This window comes from Haliaeetus leucocephalus, unplaced genomic scaffold (genome assembly GCF_000737465.1).
Source record: "Haliaeetus leucocephalus isolate CR32 unplaced genomic scaffold, Haliaeetus_leucocephalus-4.0 Scaffold173, whole genome shotgun sequence".
In the NCBI taxonomy this organism is placed as follows: Eukaryota; Metazoa; Chordata; class Aves; order Accipitriformes; family Accipitridae; genus Haliaeetus; species Haliaeetus leucocephalus.
This window is the reverse complement of record NW_010972609.1, coordinates 8,749,053-8,768,929: the sequence shown is the minus strand read 5'-3', so window position 1 is coordinate 8,768,929 and position 19,877 is coordinate 8,749,053. Positions and strand designations below refer to the sequence as shown.

General features: G+C 39.5%; 1 protein-coding gene across 1 annotated transcript in view; it reads left to right on the top strand.

Annotated features, from left to right (window-relative positions):
* PARVA (parvin, alpha) overlaps positions 1 to 19,877 on the top strand; it is a 64,245-nt gene that overhangs the window by 261 nt on the left and 44,107 nt on the right. The window lies entirely within an intron of this gene.

Sequence of the window (19,877 nt, the reverse complement as noted above, 5' to 3'; positions counted from 1 at the left end):
GGGCCGGGGGTCAGAGAGGGGCAGGGCAGGGGGGACTGGGGCGCCCGGGCTGGAGAAGGGGAGCGTTTCTCCGCAGTAGGGCGAGCGCTCCGGCAGGCGAGGGCCGCGGCGGCCTGCGGGCCTGAGCGCCTCGCAGCTCGGCGCGGCTGGGGAGGGCCTGGGGCTTGCCCAGGTTGCGCCTCGCAGCCCGTCAGGAGTAGTCGCCTTCTCAGTTATGGTGCAGAACCCCCAAAACTCGATGCTCAAATCCCCTGACTCGTAATGTGTTGCTTTATATTGGCGTACAGCACGGTCAATACATGTTGCTCCGAGAAGCTAGCGCAATACACGCAACTGATCGTTTAATGGTTATAGTAGTAATCGTTCCTCAGAGGCTTAATGCTTAACTTGATTATTCTTGCACTGAGCAAAAAACCTTTGCCTCATGACAGTGGACTTTAAAGAACACTGAGCATGTACAACAGTCTGGTTCTTTGTCCGTACATGCGAATTAATATCCACCCCCTCCTGAATTTGCCTATTTAAAATCCCATGAGACAGAGAATTGGAATTTAACCTCACTCACCCATCATTTTCACAGCTGATGTTAATTTAAATATGATGCAAATAGAGCCAAAGTAATAGTCACTTCAAAACAGTTTTTCAAGCAAGTGTTCATTGCTTGCAAGTGCAGAGGAGGGTATTATGCTCAGCAGACCCTTGCTTGTCATGTGTATTTGGGTAATGAAGCCAGGCACAGTATTTCAGAGTAGCACTAGTGCTGCAGACAAGGATGGTGTAACTTTGTCGAGTACGGCCCCTCATTCTGTAACCATCACATCATTTTTCTGAGAAGCGTGGTTTTGCTTTTCAATTAAAATGCATGTTGCACGATTGTGCTCACATTATTTGGCTTTTTCTGATCATTGCAGATGACCCAGAAGTTGGTGAAATAGGAAATAATGGCAAACTTTATTAGTTACCCACTTTGTTATATTATTCTGTCAAGGTATTCATGATATTAGCAGCACTGAACTAGCAACAGTTTTCTGTGATGAGTCTATATTGTAGGTATGTTTAGAGATCGTTAATTTAGCCTATTTGTAGCAGATTTAATATGTCCAGTATTGTTCTTGTTATTATTAAACAATGCCATTTTCCTCAGTGACACATACTGTTAAGTCACAAATCTCCAGCAAACTGTTAGAGGCAGCAGTTACTTTTATCCACAATCTTGTAATCTTACAAAAAGATGTATTCTGTGAAATCATATTTCTTCTCATTGTTTCTATGTCTGGATCAACTTTATTGACTAAATCCTGCACTTGCCATTTCATTATCTCATCATGTTGATATTTACCCTTTTGAAATTTTGGAACAATATTAGTGTCGTCTTTGTCCTTTGTGTTTCCCAATTTTCTGAAGTCTATTTAAAAATAACAGTGGTTTGGAGAATTTTTTTTTTAACTTTGTGAGGAGCTTGTTATTTGCTGATGGATGAAAAAGTATTTTATTATATTCACTTTAACATCCTTCTTACTTCTGCATGTATTTGTCACATTTCTTTAGTGGAAGCACATATAGAGGTGAGAATGATATTATGCTATCTTCCTTGTTTGTTTGTTTTTAGCAGATTCAAATGGCTTCAAAGCTGGTAAGTCCTTACTGTGAAGCCTGTCCTCTTCATGCTTCCTAATCCTTCCTCCACTAGAAATAAATATGGGTTTGCAAACTATTAATGAGTCACCTTGTTTCTTGCAGGCTGTGACGCACATGGGTTCCATCTTAGTTGTGCTGCTACAGTTTGTAGGGCTGCAGGTGTATTTGAAGTCTAGCTAGGATCTTCGTATAGGAGGTCAGATTGCTTATTCATCTATGCTCTGTTCTTTGATTTTTTTTTTTTTTCTCCTGCTTTAATCGACCTATATAGTGGCAGGTTTTCTATAGAGGCAGGTCTTGGTCATAGGAGTGCAGATGGTTATTCAACTGTTAAGCACACATAACGTATTAGAAGATGGTCAAGTAAAGTCACAGGCATTTGGAAAAAAAAAAGTTTTTTCTACTGGCTGTGTTTAGACCTTCAACTTTTGTAAACTAGAATGAAGTGCTCTTAGATGGCACCTTTACTCTTCGTATTTCTTGTAGAACATCAGGATCTATTCTCTAATACAGTTTGTTAGTCTGATATAGATATCTACCCCATTTTGTTGTGAACGTTGATCTCTAATAATGTAAGGTCTCTAAATGTGATGAACTGTTAGTAACTCTTTAGAAATAATGCTGTGGTTTTTTTCTGTATAGGATATTAATTTCCCCTTCTACCTACTTAGTCTTGTGCTGTGTGATTTTAATATTCTAGTAGAGTAAATCCACATTCTGGATTTCATCTATGTCAGTATTTCTTCAGGGGGCAGCAATTCTGGTTGTTCCAATTTATTGTTATCTTTAATGTATGGGCAGTAGAACAAGTATTCTTCTTTTAGATGAATGTAGACTGTGCAGAAGATGCCTCTGTCATCCCAGTCTCCTGATCAACTGGGTTATAGACCTGGCTAGAGCTACTATGGCTTTTTTTTTTTTTTTCCCCAACCTGTGCACCCTCATGGGCTACCAAGGGGCTGCTGCACGTACACCTCTGTTTTGTTCCTCTGCTGCACACCTCTCTGTTTGTGTTAAGCCAGACCATGCTCAGGGTGCACACCTGGAATCAAAAACTCAGGAGCATACTCGGGTCTTACAGCGTAGCGATAGGTCAAGAAAGTCAGTGGGACTTGGTGCGCTTATGATAAATAAGGGTAACTGAAAATTTCCCCCTCTTCCAGTTGGTATAAGCTCTGCTGTTACATAGAGGACAGAAACTTACTGATTTACTTCGGTATTTTACCACAAGGGCTAAGAATTGGTGTTTTTAAATAATGCAAAAATGTTTTATCTCTTGTAGGGAGTATACTAATTACATTTGAGTACTATCTCTGTTATATATGTAGTTAACTGTTGTAGATGGTGTATGATTATATGTATATGGTTTTTGTATTTATGCCATCAACAGGCGTTTTGATCATTGTCAAAATGGTATTTTTTTTATATATTGCAACAATAGAGTTGGTGCCAAAACGCTCCACCAAATGAAAATCCGTTAGGATCTAAACTGATATTATGGTGAAGAGTAATGCAGATTATTTATAAAGATAATAAAGTCTTTGTAGTTTTTAGATGTAGCAAAAGTAGTTTATAATACAATATAAAATGGATTTTCTGTAATATTAATTTATATGTATAAAGATACATATATAAAAATATAGCAAGCCTTTCCTTATGAACTTTAAAGTTCTGGGCAATGGTAAGTATTCCACCCATGTTAGAGGTGAGAATAGTCTAGACAAGTGAGATGAATTCTCTCAAATTGTGGTACCAGTCGTTGACCAAAACAAAGACGGTAACCCAAGATACTGTTACTTGAGATACCACATGTGATGTAAGCAGGGATTAGTCATACCTTAAGACATATGTTAATCTGAAAAATACATTGTCATTAAATATTAGAGAATATTTCATCAAATGTGAAATTTGTAGCTCAAATTTGCTTGTGTTGTCATCTGTCACATAGGGTCTTAGCCTGGTTTTCGGTTACAGTATCTCATCACCATTGGTGTAATTCAAGGATGAGAACATTGTACTTTAGTCTTTCCTACGAGAGCATGAGCAGCTGCATCTTTAAATAGTGTATAAATTCTGTTGAGGTAAGAAAAATTACAAATTATTAAATATGTTTGGAATTAATTAGCTTTAATGAGAAAATTGTGAGATAATACTAGAATATTTGGTGACCTGTTTACAACTGAACTGTCCTATGCAAAAATTATTTTTAGTTTATAGCAAGATTCCATTCCTTTCATTCCTGAAAAGCATTCGAAGACTGAGCCACCCCATATATGCTACTGGAGGATTCCAGTCCTTATCTAGCAGGAGTTAAGATGCGGTGGAGCTCATTGTATTAGCAAAAAAACAACTACAAGTTAAAAATTTTTTAGTAAGCTCCTTACAGTAGTCTGCATTGTGTACTAAACACAGCTTTATACATGTGCAAGGAGAGAACAGAATGACCTCTTTTTTTAGATGCAGGGGTGTGTGTTGTTTTATCTTCTGAGTTTTTCATGGTAGGTTCATTAAGGTCATGTGTGATTGTCCTTCTTGAATTTTTCTGGCCTGGCAATTATAGACACAGAAATTTCACTTCTCCTAATAGCTTACCTTAGTGGAGAATCTTAAGAATTGGCCCCTGACGTGCTAATAAACCTGTGACACATTTGGGAATGGAGAGCAAAGTTCAGAATTGCTTAAATTGCATAGGAGCAGATGGGAAACAGGCAGCTTGGACCCATGAATTTCACAGAGAGCAATTACTGCTTATTGTATGGGCTCAGTTGGTTTTCCAATTGATATGACATCAATTTCAGTAATTTGACTGCTCTTCTGCCTAGTTTATTTGGTGTTGATGGGCAGGAGAAGGAATGAATTTTCTAGTAGCTTCCACTTACGATATTTCTTTTTTTTCTTTTGTATGTCTTGTTTTGCTTTAATTTTGGTATGTGAGGTCACAGTAGGCTGTATTCTCTGTATGCCTAAGGGAAGAGCGTGTTAACAGTGTAAAATATTGTCAATTCTGCTATTTCTTGATATTAACCTTAAATTTCTTAATCTTTACTTTGTTGCCATCATGCATTTCACAGAATAATATGAAATTAGAACAAATTAAAAATGCAAATTAAGAATAAGTTTAGGGTGATGAGAGCTTTTCAGGTGTTTTAAGTAAAATCTTTGTCTTTCTGGAGTCCATGACTAAAACGCCTTGCTGTGTGACTCACTGACAGAAAGATCATGCCTTGGTCTGGCTATGGGCATTTTATGATGAAAGAAATTTATTTCTTGGTATACAAGAAGTGTTCTGCTGAATTTTAATTGACATATTAGAATTATTTTCTTTGGACCTGCTTCTGCAACTTCTTTTTGAGTAATGCACTACTGGCGCAAAGGACTATTTTTTCATGTCAGTAGTCTTTTATTTTGCTTGTCTGTTTCTCATGTGAGAGATTCCAGACTAGCTTAAATGCTTTGCAGGCTTTTACTTTTTCAACTGCTCTCACCTGATGCTGTACTTAAAATGCAGACGAAGCTGAAAGAAGAATTGATATATGTCCTACCATCGCATTTGCTAGTATGTAGTGCAAATGATGAAAATAGGCCACTGAATGCTAATTTCATACTGGTGCTTCGAAGATGGCACATAGTGTTTTCTATGAAAAGGAAATGGCATGGGGAAGGCTTTATCGTCACTCTTGTATCAGTACTTTTGAATTTCTATCTTTTACTGCAGCATATCAGTACATCGACCCTAGGCCTTCTTGTGCCATCAGAATAGCTGAACAGCTGTTTTGATGTCTGACATAATGCACTTTACCTCAACCTTAGCATGTAGCAACTGAAATGTGCTTATAATCTTTCCCCTATACACTGTGTTACATATTCGCATGTCCCTGGTGTACTGCCACAGGCACATCAGCTGCATAGCTGATGCTGGACAAAACCTGTTAGTACCACCATTGAAATAATTATTGCCTTGGAGCAAGTTCTGTTAAGTAGATAAAATACTTCTGTTAAGTGGAAGGAACGTGGAAAGTGAAAAGAAAAATAGAGGGAAGGCTCACCTGCTTCATTGGTTGTCATTTCATTGCTATCAGCCTTCTGGGCATGTCTACAGTGTATGAAAGGAAGAGAAACTACTCAAGAGGAGAGCACTGGGTTTTTATTTCCATCCTTTGAATCCAAATTGTCAGGGGATATCTGGGGAGATCTCTCTGCTCTGACCATTGAAGGGATTGCTCAGTAGAAAGAAGATAATTGCCTCTGAAATGCTTCTGTCAGTGTAGATGGAACATCCCACTGTTGCTTATGCTGTGATGGCAATAGCTCTCCAGATGCAACTCAGGCATATATGTAAATGTCAGCTCTGACATGCTTGAAGCTGTTTGTCATCTGTCAAGCCGTGCTTTGCTGGGTTTGCGCAAGTGAAAGAGTAACTGCTGTAGCCTTTGGCAGCTTTTGGTTCTGTCTCTCTTGCCTTCCTGCCTCTACCTCCTCTTCCACAAGTGCTGCTCTCTGCAATAAACAGAAACTAATCAGCACTGTTAGCTGTTATCTGTAAGACACTGTTAAGCATCTATTATTGTTTATATGTGGCTAAATTGAGGGTAAGGTCCTATTATACTAGACACTATACTTTCACAAACCATGCAAAGACCCCCTGCATGTGATCATTTACAACCTACAGCTCTTTATCTGTGGATCTTGCATGTTTTTCTCATTTTCTTTCCTCCTGTAATTTGCATTTTAACATTATTTCTGGCATTTCAGTTTTGTAAGACTCATGATCTCATTCAGAATTTTATCTACTGCATTTTCTCTTTGTTTTTTGGTTTGAAGAGACCTTTTTTTTTCCTTTTTTCTTTTTGTTTTTTTAAGTAGGCTCTGGCTCTTGTTGGTTCAGAGAAAGGTATGAAAATATTACCTCTGAATACATTTCTGAATCTCAGAAGTCACAGATAATCCCAAAATTATTCTAAAAAATTCATTGTTTTAACCAAGTACTCATGTAGGGCCTAGTCCAATTATGCTTGGTCTGTGTGTTTCGTCTACAGCAATCAAATGCGTAGGAATGTGTGAGTCCCAGATGCCTGCATTTTTGCCCGACAGGTTATTGAGTCTATATCAAGAGGTATCCTATCACGGTAGGGCTGAGCGCATCAGTGCCTGCTTTATGTGAATGTCTCCTACCATGTGTAGGGCTTGGATCATACAGGATTGTAAGACATAGGATACATAAAATGCACTGACAGCGCTGAGATGAGCACAAAACACAGCACTGCCAACCTCTTCTCTGCCACAGAGGAGGCAAAGGAGCCCGTGGTGGTGTCTCACTGGAGGTGGGAGGACCCATGCAGGCAGTAGGGGATGTTTATGAAGAGGGCACAGAGCCAGGCTCTCCTGCCTGTTCCCACAAGAGCACCTCCAATCTTTAAGTCCATGCAGTTGCTTTTGAACTAAAGTGACACAGAATTTTTTTTTTTTTTTTTTACTCTATGCATGATTAAGTTCTGAAACTTATCGCTATAGGATGTTTTGGATGCCAGAAATATTTTTAAAAGGGAGGGAGGGCTAAAAATGGATCTGGTGGATTCTAGATGAAAAAAAAAAAAGTCTGCAGTGGCCCACATGTGAATCATGTAGGCCATCATAGACATTTCAGATTCAGAAATCATTAAGTACCTATCGTGAAATCCACAGCTATTAGGAAGCGTATACCAAGGAAAAAAATTCTGTTGGTTTGCCTTTCCCTTTCCCTGTTTGTATTGTTAAGAATGCATTTCTGCCAGGGGGCAGGACCCTGGACTTTGATCTGCTGTTCTGACCCAATATGGCCATTAATTTTGTTGTTCTCTGTCCACCTGCATGTGGGCATAGAGCCACTGAACTCTGTCTTTGCATTTGACTTCCAAAACCAGCCTTAGATTATGTGGGCGAGTCAGCTGCTACAGAAGCATGCCTTTTATTTTCTGTGTTTTTCCCATTTGAGCAGTTTCTTTATCATCTGAGCCTACAGGTTTCATGCAGGATAAATCCAAACATGCACAGAACGGGTTAAAGGAAGGGGGGGGGGGGGAAGAGGAGCAGAGAAGCAGAGCAAGGGGTCTGGCTGCAGGGAGGCGCTGCTCTCTGAGGTGCTGCTGGGCTGGGGGGAGGGACAGGGCTGGAGGGCAGGGGGAGGGAGGATGTCTGCCCGAAAGGCAGTGTCCATCCTTTCCTCTCCTCTCTTCTTCAGCAGCAGCTGCTCCCCACCCCTCCTTGTGCTGCCTTGGCTGCAGTGTCACTGCTGAGCTCTTCGAGGTGCTATGAGCAGACATGGATGAGGGTGCTTGGTGGTTTGGCAGTGCTTGTTGCTACAGCAGCTGTTCCTCATCTGTGGGGAAGGGGTGGTGGCCACAAGCTGCCAGCTGGACCATGCTGTCATAGAGACTGACAAGCTTGGGTTGCAGAATTACTGAATAGTTACAGTTGGAAGGGACCTCTGGAGATCATCTAAAGATTCAGGTGTCTGATGGTTCAGGATCTCAACTGAGGGAAGGTGGACTGGTCTGGCCCACCAAGCTTGTACCTCTGACTGGCCAGGTGTGATGAAGGCATGGTGACAGCATACTCTGTCAGTTCTTTTCATTATCTGCTGTAGTTGGCTAGATGCATAGCGATTATCTAGATGAAAGGTAAAAAAGATTAAAGTGGTGAAGTAAAATCAGCTTTAAACAAGTGGTTGAAGAGCCTCCAGTGCTTCCAAATTACAGGACAGAGTCACGGAAAAAAGAAAAAAAAAAAACAGCTAGACACCAGCTCAGACTGATGTACCTTTATTTCAATGACAATTTTTTGTTTACATCTCCAGATTTAAAATATGCTATCCCTGATATCAGACTCATAAAAACATGCATCCAGTTTTCAATGTGAAGGTGGATATAACCAAGTGAAGCTGTAGAAGAGAGTAAATATGAAGTTCTCTTTTTCATTCTCAGTAAAGTGAGCGTGCTATCAAGAGAATCTGTAATTTTGGAACTCGTAATGTTTCCCTTAGCATTTAAGGGATTATCTGCCCTGAAGGTAAGACAGGACCAAGAGACCAAGACTCTGACCAAGAGAAAAGTTCTCACTGGGTTTGATTGCTGCTTGTGAGGCTCTACATCTTTTGAAACTCCTCAGCTTAAAGGCAGCTTCCTGTAAGTACAGGTCTGTGCTTCTGTGAATCTCCCTTGGACAGAATCTCTGGGATATATCCTACTTTTTCTTTTCTCACTTTGCCTTCCATAACCATTAAACCATGCCCTCCCTGCAGTCTGAGTAGTTTAATACTGGACTCTGTCTTTCTCACTGAGATTAAGATAAGGACAGTCCAGTTCTTTTGCTGCTTCACTGTATCTGAGATCAAGTGCTTCCACACTTAATCCACAGAGTTCTGCAGTCTTTTTCAGCAAAATGCTGATGTTGGTAAAGGTAAAATCAGCAGTTGTAGGGGCACAGTTCTTTGCAAAGTGGAACTCCGGAGAAGCAGTGTTTGAGGTGTACCTAAAATATTGTTGCTTTTCCATATACTGCTTCTGTCCTCTTCATCCCCACACCAGTTCCTATTAAAATATATGGTGCTGTTGACTTGTATCCCTAATGATAGGCTATTTTCTTAGCTAAACTGCAGCCAAAACCTTGAAAGGACAGTTAACACTGCACTAGGTATAGTCAGTACTGTGCTGGAAGCAATGTGATGCCATTTCGTGTGAGAGAGGATGAGCTAGAAGGCAGGATATTTTGCAGTGCTTCACATTTTCACTTGTAGCTCTTCCAAATGTGGGGCTGCAGGCTTACCTTGCTCTCTGTGTATTCCTTGTGCCTTCTCCAGCTCGTAGTAGTTCCTGTGCTGCTTTTGAGTGTGTAGCTGTATTCAGAGCACCGAGTACCATTGCTCTTTATACGTATCACCATACATCTTCTGTTTGGTGTGCTAATACTTATTAATAGATAACATTACTTGGTTTGAATACCCTTGTTGCTCTTGGGATTGGGTGTGTATGTGTGTGTTGAGTGCACCAGTGAGTTAATTCACTTTGGTGACCAGACTGAAATACAAACAAAAGATGTCTTGGACCAAAAGCAAAATCAGATCAGCAGCCTTATGTGAATCCTTAGCCTACCATGCAACTACCTCTTGACAACCTGTGCTCAGGCCAGAGAAAACCAAGGGCCAGAAAAAAAAGAAAAACAGGGATGTGACTGGTCAAGAGTGAGTGGTATTGGCAGAGCTGTATTAGGAAGATTAGCCACCATCTGTTCACCCGAATCCTGCACCTGGCTCTAGATTGTGCCACTGTTCACACAAGCGATGATCTTACTCAAAGTATTAAGGAATTGCAGGGTTAAGTAACGAGGTTCTACAGTCTCCCAAATGTTCCACCTTCCTTTTAGTTTTGTAGTGGTCCCTGTGAAATAATTGCATGTGGTGCTATAAAACGTTCTTATCATATATGTGGATTTAATACAAAAAAAGAGAGCACATTGGTCATGAGCTAGCAGTACTGCTTTTCCTTCAGTCTTTGCACTTCTCTTCCTGACTTCTTATTGATGTTTGTGTTAAGTACCACATAGTGTACCATGGTTGACAATATCTTACTCATCTTGTTTTTCTTAGATAATATTTTTGCCAAAGAAAACAAAGAATATATATTTCTGTGAATCATTCTTGGTAGTTGTAGTCATGGTTAAGTCCTTTTGGCTTCTCTGATTCCTGCTTAGCATAGAGCTGATTCTGTTCTTTTCCCTTCCTGTGGAGTGATAGAGCAGTCCATGGCACTGACCCAGTGGTGGGTGAATATTCATAGTGAAACCTATGAAATTCCACTTGAAAAAAGGGACTTTAGTCAGGGTGGTAGGAGAGGGGGTGCAACAGTTGTCAGTGACCACTATTTCCCTTTAAAAGCTCTGAGCAGAGACTGAAGGATGTGGTAGAGTGAGGAGCAGCTCTTCATCTCCAGATTGGCAGAGATTTTCCAGACATGAAAATACAATCTCATACTGCAAAAACTTCAAAAGCATCAAAAATCCTAAAGGTAGTCTAAACATTATAATTTCCTGAATGTTTCTTTAGTATAGGGTTCATCATTTTTTAATGGAATGTGTGTTCGCAAGAAGAAAAATCAGTCACCGTATCTTCGGTATTTGTACTGAACTTAAATGTCTTTTGCCTGCCTTTACAGGCTGTAAGACAACTTTTAAGTGCTCTAATTAGAGCTGGCCTCTTGGCTTTGGTGGCTGCAGCAGTGCACAAGCAAACAATTCAGGTGAAGTTAAGTATGCTAGAAACAGGATGGAGAAAAGGAGTTGTGAAATAGTTTTTTTCATACGTCTTTTTCTGTATTAGCCTTTGGAGATACCAGCTTTTTCCACTAGCCATGTTTCTTTGGTCATTTTCATATAGTGCTTTCCTGTGTTCGTGCCTACTAAAAATACATAAAGCTCCATGTTACCAGTGATGGTCAACAGGTAGACTTCAACATAGTCCTTTTCAGATAATGTGCAGGTAATGACTGCTGGTTTCTTTTATGTTAGGACTTAATACTCCAGCTTCTCATTTACTGCAGAGGGAAAATGTAAGTTCCTTCTCATGTCCTGGCCATGGGCTTTCTGGCCATAGCTTCTAAGAGGTGCACGTGATTGTGTCAGTGCTCTCCTGCCAGTTGTACCTGCACTTCTTTAGCTGACGATTGTTTGTTTCTCTGGAATTACAAAGACTTGGGTTTTAAACAATCATAGGGCTACGGTGGACCACCTTCCTGGCTCAGCAAACAAGCAGGCATCATACTTTGCAAACAGATGGACAGGGGTACAGGCAGCCTAGAGAGCACGTGTGCAGCAAGGGCGGATGTTAAGGTCAGAATTTCCCAGAAGAGAATGTCTAAATTGCTGTGCCCTACTTATCCAACTGTGAGCTGGATTAATGAAAGGGAGAGTTTAGACAGAGGAGTACTTTGGGTACATTTAGTGAGAGAAGAGAGAGATGTTTTCTTTTGTATCTGTACAGGTGGTCCTTTTGAAGCAAGCCAAAATAAGCTTCCTTACCTGGGTAACGGCCTGAATAGGTTGGCAGGGTGTGAATCCATTTTCAATGTGTATAAAGAAAAGCCTAACAGTTTGCCAGTGTACGGCCTTTCCATTTATTTTTTCTTAACAAGTTTCTTCTTTGGCCATCGAGTTAGGCTGAGGCCTAATAATTTTTTTTCTTTTAACCGTAGGCGGTTCTAAAGCAGCAAACTATTAATAGTGAAATATTGGTTTAGAAGAACACTAATGCACAGGGGATTCTAGAGCAAACGAGGCAATGCTGTCAATGGTTCAGATTGTTCTTAATTACAATAATGGCATTATAGGAGCTGCAGTTGCTGTCGGGCACAAAAGAAGATAATGATAATGTCAGAGTGCTCAGAGTAAATGCAGTGTAATGTATTGCAGTACTGGATTCAAAAGATGATATGTCTAACTTGTCATCAAAGTGCATGAAGAAGAAGAATGGTAAAAGGCCAGAACAGTTTTTGTTGTAACTATGTAGTTCAGGGGTTTGGGTTTTGTGGTTGGGTGGGGGGTTTTTTGTTGTTGTTGTTGTGTGGGGGTTTTTTTGTTTGTTTGTTTGTGTTTTTTTTTTAAGCCTATGCTTTCAGGCTTAAGAAGAAATGTCAGGTCTCCTGTTTAAATGATGTGTATTAATTTTACTGGAAGGTGTGATCACATCTGTCCTTCCCACTTAGAATAAAGAAAATCACCCTTGCTTTGAGAAGGAAAGGAAATATGTATTGGCTCAGTACTCTCATACCCTCAACACATTTGATATTGATCCTGTTAGAATAAAAGAACATGAACATGGTAGATTTGGCCCTGAGTCAGAATTTGCCCCAGTAGCCTCTGGAAATATGTCCAGGTCTATTTGATGCATGTAATCCCTTTTTTATAATGAGACAGAAAAATTCAAGTCTGAGTTTTGGGGATGTTTCAAAGCTGGATTTGAATTTTATGGCTAGAGCCCAAATCTGAACTGTAGCACTTGTAAACATTTTAAGGCCATATGCTGTGCACTCAAATTCATTACTGTAGAGGAAGAGACTTTACTGTTTTATTGCAAAATAATACTGGAAAATAATGGTGGTGTCCCTCATTATACCACGAGTGTTCAGAGTGACTTAGTGTCTTGCATACTTCCTAAAAACTCATTGCAGTGGTGGGTTGGATTGGAAAAAAATAGTCAGCATCCAGTTGATTTGCATATTTATTATTTTGTTCATGTTTAACTGACTTGAAACAGTTACAAATGAAACAATTTATATAGAATGCAAATAAATATTTTTTAGGAGGAGTTGTCTCATGCACAGAATGCCAGTATGCTTTGTAAATAAAAATTTTCCTGAACGGGTGGCAGGGTGCAGGTGCTCTGTAGGGCACAAGGTGGCTCCAGTTCACGAGGAAAGCTGGCGTGAGTGGAGTAAGTGCCAGGAATTAGTTCACAGGAATCAGCTAGAAGTGTGTCAGAATGGAGCTCAGCATTTTACTGTGTTGCAGGTCTGGTATTTTGAATATGAACTGAGTCTTAATGGGTCTTTGGAACAAGACTGTGTCTAGTCTTAGATTAGGACTAGTAAATTTAAATTGCATTTTGCGTCTCATATTTCATTTTTGAAGGAGTTACCCAATGGATTTTATCAGACAATCTGAGCTAAGTTGCTTTTGTCAGAGTAAAAGGTAGCAGCTCTATGTGCAGAACAGTATTCCCAGGGTAAGCTACAGAGAAAACAGAGTTGGTGTATACAGTAAGAGCAGAAATGTAAAGTAAGCTAGGCAGAGGATAAAACAAAGATTCAAACGTTCATGAGAGAGGTTTTTATCAAGCAGGTCATTAAAATTTAATGGTAGAGGATAGAACAGAATAAGTTGATAAGAAAATCCCATATTATAACCAAACTTAATAAAAAATGCTTTGTGTCTTTTGTTAGTCTTGTACTCTGTAAGAATAGCATTTTTGTTTTCAGAGTCTCTTGGAAGTGAATTACTTGTCCATTTCTATTTCCAACATAATAATAGCTGCTAATAGTCTGCCCTTACATGGAACATGTTTGACTGACGTTTCTAAACACCTGATATTTTTTGAGTGAGGATAGAAAAGGAGAAATGTTTGTTCTATCTGTACCATCTGCTTGGGGCAACTGAGGCAGAAAAAGGTGAATTGAGTTGATTTACTCATGTGATCTTCTGCAGGGTAAGAAGTGGAAATGAGCAGTGGTCTCCTAATTTCAGTGTTTAGTCTTGCTCCATTAGATAGTGCTTTGTGCCATTCACAGTTTTTGTTGGTTTTTTTTAACTCTCTGTTGCATGTCTTGATATGGTTTAGATTTTTATATGAAACTGAACTTTTAACTGGGTTTTTTGGTTTGAAAAATTTTTTTTAACAACAGCTCATCTGGTGTTTAATTTTTTGTGTGTGTGAACTAGGCAGAAGTTTTCTGGGTTTTGCATTTTTTAATTCGCTTTACATACTATTGCAGCAGGTATTATATTAGAGAAATATATGAAGAAAAAGCATTTCTTAATGTGGTCTTTGCCTCTATACCGAAGAAGGAGGATTTGGTTAAGAGGTTAAAGCTGTTTTACTTGATAACAATCTTTCTCAAAGTAATGTCAGGTGTTAAAACAAATTCATAAATTTAACTTTGCCACATTATTTATTTTAAAAGTCTTGAAGCTTATAGTTTTCCTATCTAACATGTTAATGTTAAATACAATAAAACAGATTAGGTACAAGACCTACATAGAGTTAATATTAAAAACAAAATAGTGCAAAGCACCATTTTGACTTAGTAGATTCTCTGTGTTTTCAGTTTCACAAATGAATTTTATCAAAAGTTAACTGTGGGCATGATTACAATTGGTAACTCCCCATATTAAATCTAATCCCTTTGTTCTTCATTCAGACAGAACACCCATTAAGGTCAAAGAAAGTTTTGACTGAATAAGGAATACAGCAACTGGCTCTAGTTTTAGTACATATAGGGCCAGATTGTGGGTCACAGCCAGCTTAAAAGTGTACAGCTCCAGTGATTCCAGATCCTGTGCATAATAGGCAGATCCTTCACACTGTTATGATGGTACTTTATTAACATGTCAAATACAGAAGAAAAAAACCTGACAATTTTATGGCTGCTCAGAATGTTATTAGCATGTCTTAATGTTTTGTGTTTCTGAGCTGAAATTATGCAAATATGTCTTCAAAAATACTTCCCTGTTTTCATGAGAGAGTGAAGAAAATAAAAGTAATCAAAAATTGGAATTAAATACTCAAATACTTTGGCCAATTAATAAATCTGCAGTTGCAGAATAGAAGGTCTGTGGGCTGGAGCTGGCTCTTAACTTAATGTTAACTTACATTTAATTAGCCAGACCAGATGGAAGCTGGCTAAGCTTCGCATGAAGGCTTGTGGGAAAAAGACATAATCTTCCATTTTGTCAAAGGAACTAATACTGCAGATTAAAGGTCGGTGTTCTTTTCAGAATGTAAGAGTGCATGCATAGTGGCTGATGGCAAGAAACAGCAAGGCCGCTAACAAATTAGCTTAACCCCTAGATGACTAGTATACCAGCTCTGCTTCGGTTGATTCCCCAGTTCAAACTATTGGTCTCCAGTTTCAGTAATAAATCCCAGAGAGAGATAAGAATGTCTGTAAATTTTATTCTTTTGTCAGGAAAGTAGAGTTGTATGTAGGCAGTTAGCATGGGTAGAGAGGTGAAGCTCTGGGAAAGGTTTTCTTACTCAACCGAGTAAAAATTCATGCTGTTCAGACGCTAAGCACTTAGGATCAGTCTGACAAACCACTTAATTCCTTGCTTAACAGTAAGCCTGCAAGTACACAAGTCAAGAAACCATTCATGTGCTCAGAGAGGTGCATACATGGATCAAGTCAGAGTGCGCAGAGCTTAAGGACTAAATCAGGCACATACTATGTTAAGGCTTGAAAATGTAGTGAGTGAAGCAGATCTGTCAGACTGAACCTTAAGCATAGCTGCAAGAAATTACACATTTTAAAAAATGGGGAAATGAGTGTCCGTTAAAAAAAGAAAGGAAGGGGTTAGGTTTATGCTAATTGTTTGAGCATTTAACCAGTCTTTGGGGATGCTTCCTAGTCGTTTCAGCAAGGTAGGAAGGAGTTCTTTCTGAAGTGGAGAGTAAGAACTTACATACCAAGAAAATAAGGCAAACAGCGTTGCCATGAAATGTCAAATGCCACATTTCTTGTGCAGAAAGTAAGGTAACCCTCTGCAGTAGGTAATAATTATTATAACTTTGGTTTGCCATCTTTGTGTATCTTATTTACAGTGGAAATGTTTGTGCAACATCTAGCTTGGGAAAGGAGGCTGGGAAATAAGCATCTGCTTTTTGAATCAGGTTTATGTCTGTGTTCATTTCCAGCAATAGGGAATTAAATATCTGGTGGGCTTCACCAGCTGAGATGCAGGCAACTGTAGAGCTGGTAGGTATCTTCTGGACACCCAAATACATACCAGATCTAGGTGCCTAAATAGCTACTTAAGTTCCCACAATGTCTAATCCTCTGTTAGTCTAACACAGTGTGTTTTTAAACACTTAAAAACAAGCCTTTCAAAACATTCTGGAGCTTGCTTCTATTTTGTAAAACTGTTTTGCTGCTAGACCATCTTGTGTAGTTTGTCTCATCTAAACTTACCTATAGGAGTGAAAAATGCACTACCATTTGATGGTTGTATCACTTAAGAAAAATTATTTGGATGAGATTGGGTCAGTTCTTATGAAGAGTAGTGTATCTTGCAAATCTCAGTTAATAATCTGTGCTTGCTGACAGTCCCAGGAGAGAGGGCTAGGGAACTGAATGAACATAAAAACTCTGCAACCTGTTTATGATTGCCTTGTGTAGATCGAGATTCGATATGCTGAGGTGAGGACATCTGTGCTGCTGTTTACTGTAGTATTCTCAGAGCGTGTATATCTCGGAGATAAACACAAGACTCCAGCCCCACACTCTGCAAGGTGTGCAAATTAAAAAAAAATTATTTTTGGGGAAAAGCTCTTCTACTGTATCAGCTGAACTGGAGCACATATGGATTTGGAATCCTACCAGGTACTTTGAAAGCTGTATTCACATGTATGTGTGTTGATGCTTTGTCTCATTTTTAAATAATTGTATCCTGAGGATGGTAGGAGAAGAATTTTACTAGTCACCATTTACTAGACCACATTTATCTACAGTTACCAAATGGTGGCATTGGAGATACCACAGTTATTTTCCATTTTGAGTTACTGACATATTTCAGATACCACTTGGTGACAAAATATTTGAAGGGAATGGTAAATTTAAAAACAATCGTAGTTGCAAATGACAGAATTAGCATTTACTTATCAAGTGGCTCACTTCAGCTGTTGTAAGCCCAGAGAAGTATAGGAGTAGGTAGTGCACTTTTGGAAGAAGTGCAGGTAGCATGGAAACATTTTTTTTACTTTCCTTGTCAGATAAAACCTAACACTGCACATCAAACCCAGCTTCTGTTCTCTGATAAATGCCCACTGCCTCATATGGAAGTATAGTATAGCCCAGTAGTATTTGTCCCAACAAGAACATTTGAAGAGAACATTTAGGAAGAAAGTCATTCATTTACCTTTGATCAGTGTGTTGGACATCTTCAGGTGAGGATCACATTCAGTTTTATAAGGGCATGAGTACAAATTCTACTTTCATTAAACTCTGTTACAAAAAACCATTGTTGAAATCGGAAGAGTTTGGGAGCTGCCCTTTTCATGGAAGTACTGTGCAGTATGAAACTTGCCAAAAACTAATGGATCGTTTGCAGGAAATTGGAAGTTAAAGTGCATGAGTCAGTCTACTTCAAGGCTGAACAGTTTCCACTGAACTTAAATAATGAATGCCAAGACCTAGAGACAGTACAATCAGCTGCAGCAGTTTTCTTCAGTTGTTTCATCCAGGCACTGTAGAGGATTCTATGTTTAGCAGAGTCCTCATCTTTTAGTTTTTCAGGCTTTAAAAGTGTTAGCATACATTGTTGTTACTGTCATTGAAACCTTTGCAGAAGAAGCAGCAACCCAAGCGTTTTTATTTTTGCTTCAAAGCAGTTACTACAGAGTATGGGCTAGAATGTGCAGTTTCAGGGATTTCATCTGCAGAAAACAACCTCCCACTTTTGTAATGTCAGTCTCCAGAAAAGGAGAGGATCATTTCTTTATTCAGAAGTGATATGTTAGCTTCACACTTTCTTCTCAAAGTACACAGGTCATTTACTTCCTGGTGTGTACAAGGGTTTCGATATACTTATTGAAATATATCAGACATCAGATAAGACAAAAGACAAAATAATTTTTAGTAGTTTTGATTTGTAACAGATCCTGTGTCCAGAGCATATTTGTGCAATACTGCTTTTTACGAGGGTACTAAATGAATCTAACTCTGTATGAATTCAAGAAAAGAATGAGGTGTTTCTGTATGTACACATGGCTTAGATTTCCTTAATTTGAGTTATTTACTTGATGTCTGCGCATGTAAAGAGTTGTTGAGGGCATGCATGGCCTGGTGGATTGTTTGCTCAGTTCTGTGGTCTTGCAGTGGGAGTCCTGTTCTCCAATTTGTATCAATAGTTGAACCTTCTGAGCATTTCTGAGTTGGAGAATCACCGTGTGTACAGAGCCTTGGGACTTTGGGTTCATACAGGCAGTGTGATGGGAGGTAGATGATGTGTCTCCATCCATTTGCAATTACTCATGACAGTGTCACAGCTGAGCTACAAAGATCACTGTGTGCCTGGAGTCACAGGATTACAGAATGGCTGAGGTTGGAAGGGACCTCTGGAGGTCATCTGGTCCAAGCACCCTGCCCAGGTAGGGCCACCTAGAGCCAGCATGTCCAGATGGCTTTTAAATATCTCCAAGGATGGAGTCTCTACAACATCTCTGGGCAACCTATGACAGTGCTTGGTCACCCTCACAGTAAAAATGTTCAGAAGGAACCTCCTGTATTTTGGTTTGTGCCCATACCTCTGGTCCTGTTACTGGGCACCACTGAAAAGAGTCCAGCGCTGCCTTTTTACAGCCTCCTTTCAGGTATTTGTGGACATTGATGAGATCCCCCTGAGCCTTCTCCTCTCTAGGCTAAACAGTCCCAGCTCTCTCAGCCTCTCCTCATGAGAGATGCTGCAGGCCATTAATCATCTTTGTGGCCCTTCACTGGACTCTCTCCAGTAGCTCCATGTCTCATGCACAGGAGAGCCCAGAACTGGGCACAGTACTCCAGGTGTGAAAGTGCATGTGCAATGCTCTCCCCAGTGTCTCCACTGCTTTTCCACTATGCATAGCATCCATGCAGCTCTTCAACTATGGCTTGGCCAGGAGTATGGGCATGAGGTTTTAAGAAAATGTGACTGTGTTGCCGTATGAAATTCAATATGAAGTTGGCCAAATGTTTCTTGGTGAGATTTAGTCTGAGTAAGCTTAACATTATTTAGAAGAGCAATTAACCACTTTTTCAAATAGAGAATAGTCCTAGATCAGGAGGAAGGAATTTATATTTTTTGTTTTCTTTTTTTTCCCCTTCTTTCTTTTTTCTTCAATTAGATGGAAACATGACTGAGATTTTCAAAGCCAACTAGAGAATTTTGCTGCACTGACTCAATATAACATTCTGGTACCAAGTCTACTACTAGTTGGCTCTGAAAATCCCAACCTGAAATGTGCCCACCTAGACCATGCCTCCTAAATAATGGCTACAGACTCGGCTGTATTAATTTACACTCATGGACCAGGGTGCAATTTCTGTTCCCTTTGGGCCCAAAACGTAAGCATTTCCTCTGGGTGTTTCATTGGAGAAGACCATCTAAAGGCTCCAGAGAAATCTTACCATTTCAGGTCTTGAAAGAAAAGCTGAATTACACCGGTGGGTATAATCATCTGGCACTCCTGTAATGTTTATAATCTAAATAGGAATGTTAGATTTTGATTTCTTTTGTTAATTTAATATTTCACTTAATAAGCATTTTTTTTATAAATAGCAACTATCTTTCTTATATCTGCTAGTTAACATAAAAACAGGTAAGCGAAGGCCTGACCAGCTCAGCACTTACTGGCCAGAGATGTACAGCTGTAGACGAGTATGAGATTCATATGATGGCTTTTCAGAATGCTCTGCCAGCCTCCAACAGCATGTCATTGGTAACTCTTTTTATGTACATTTACTAAA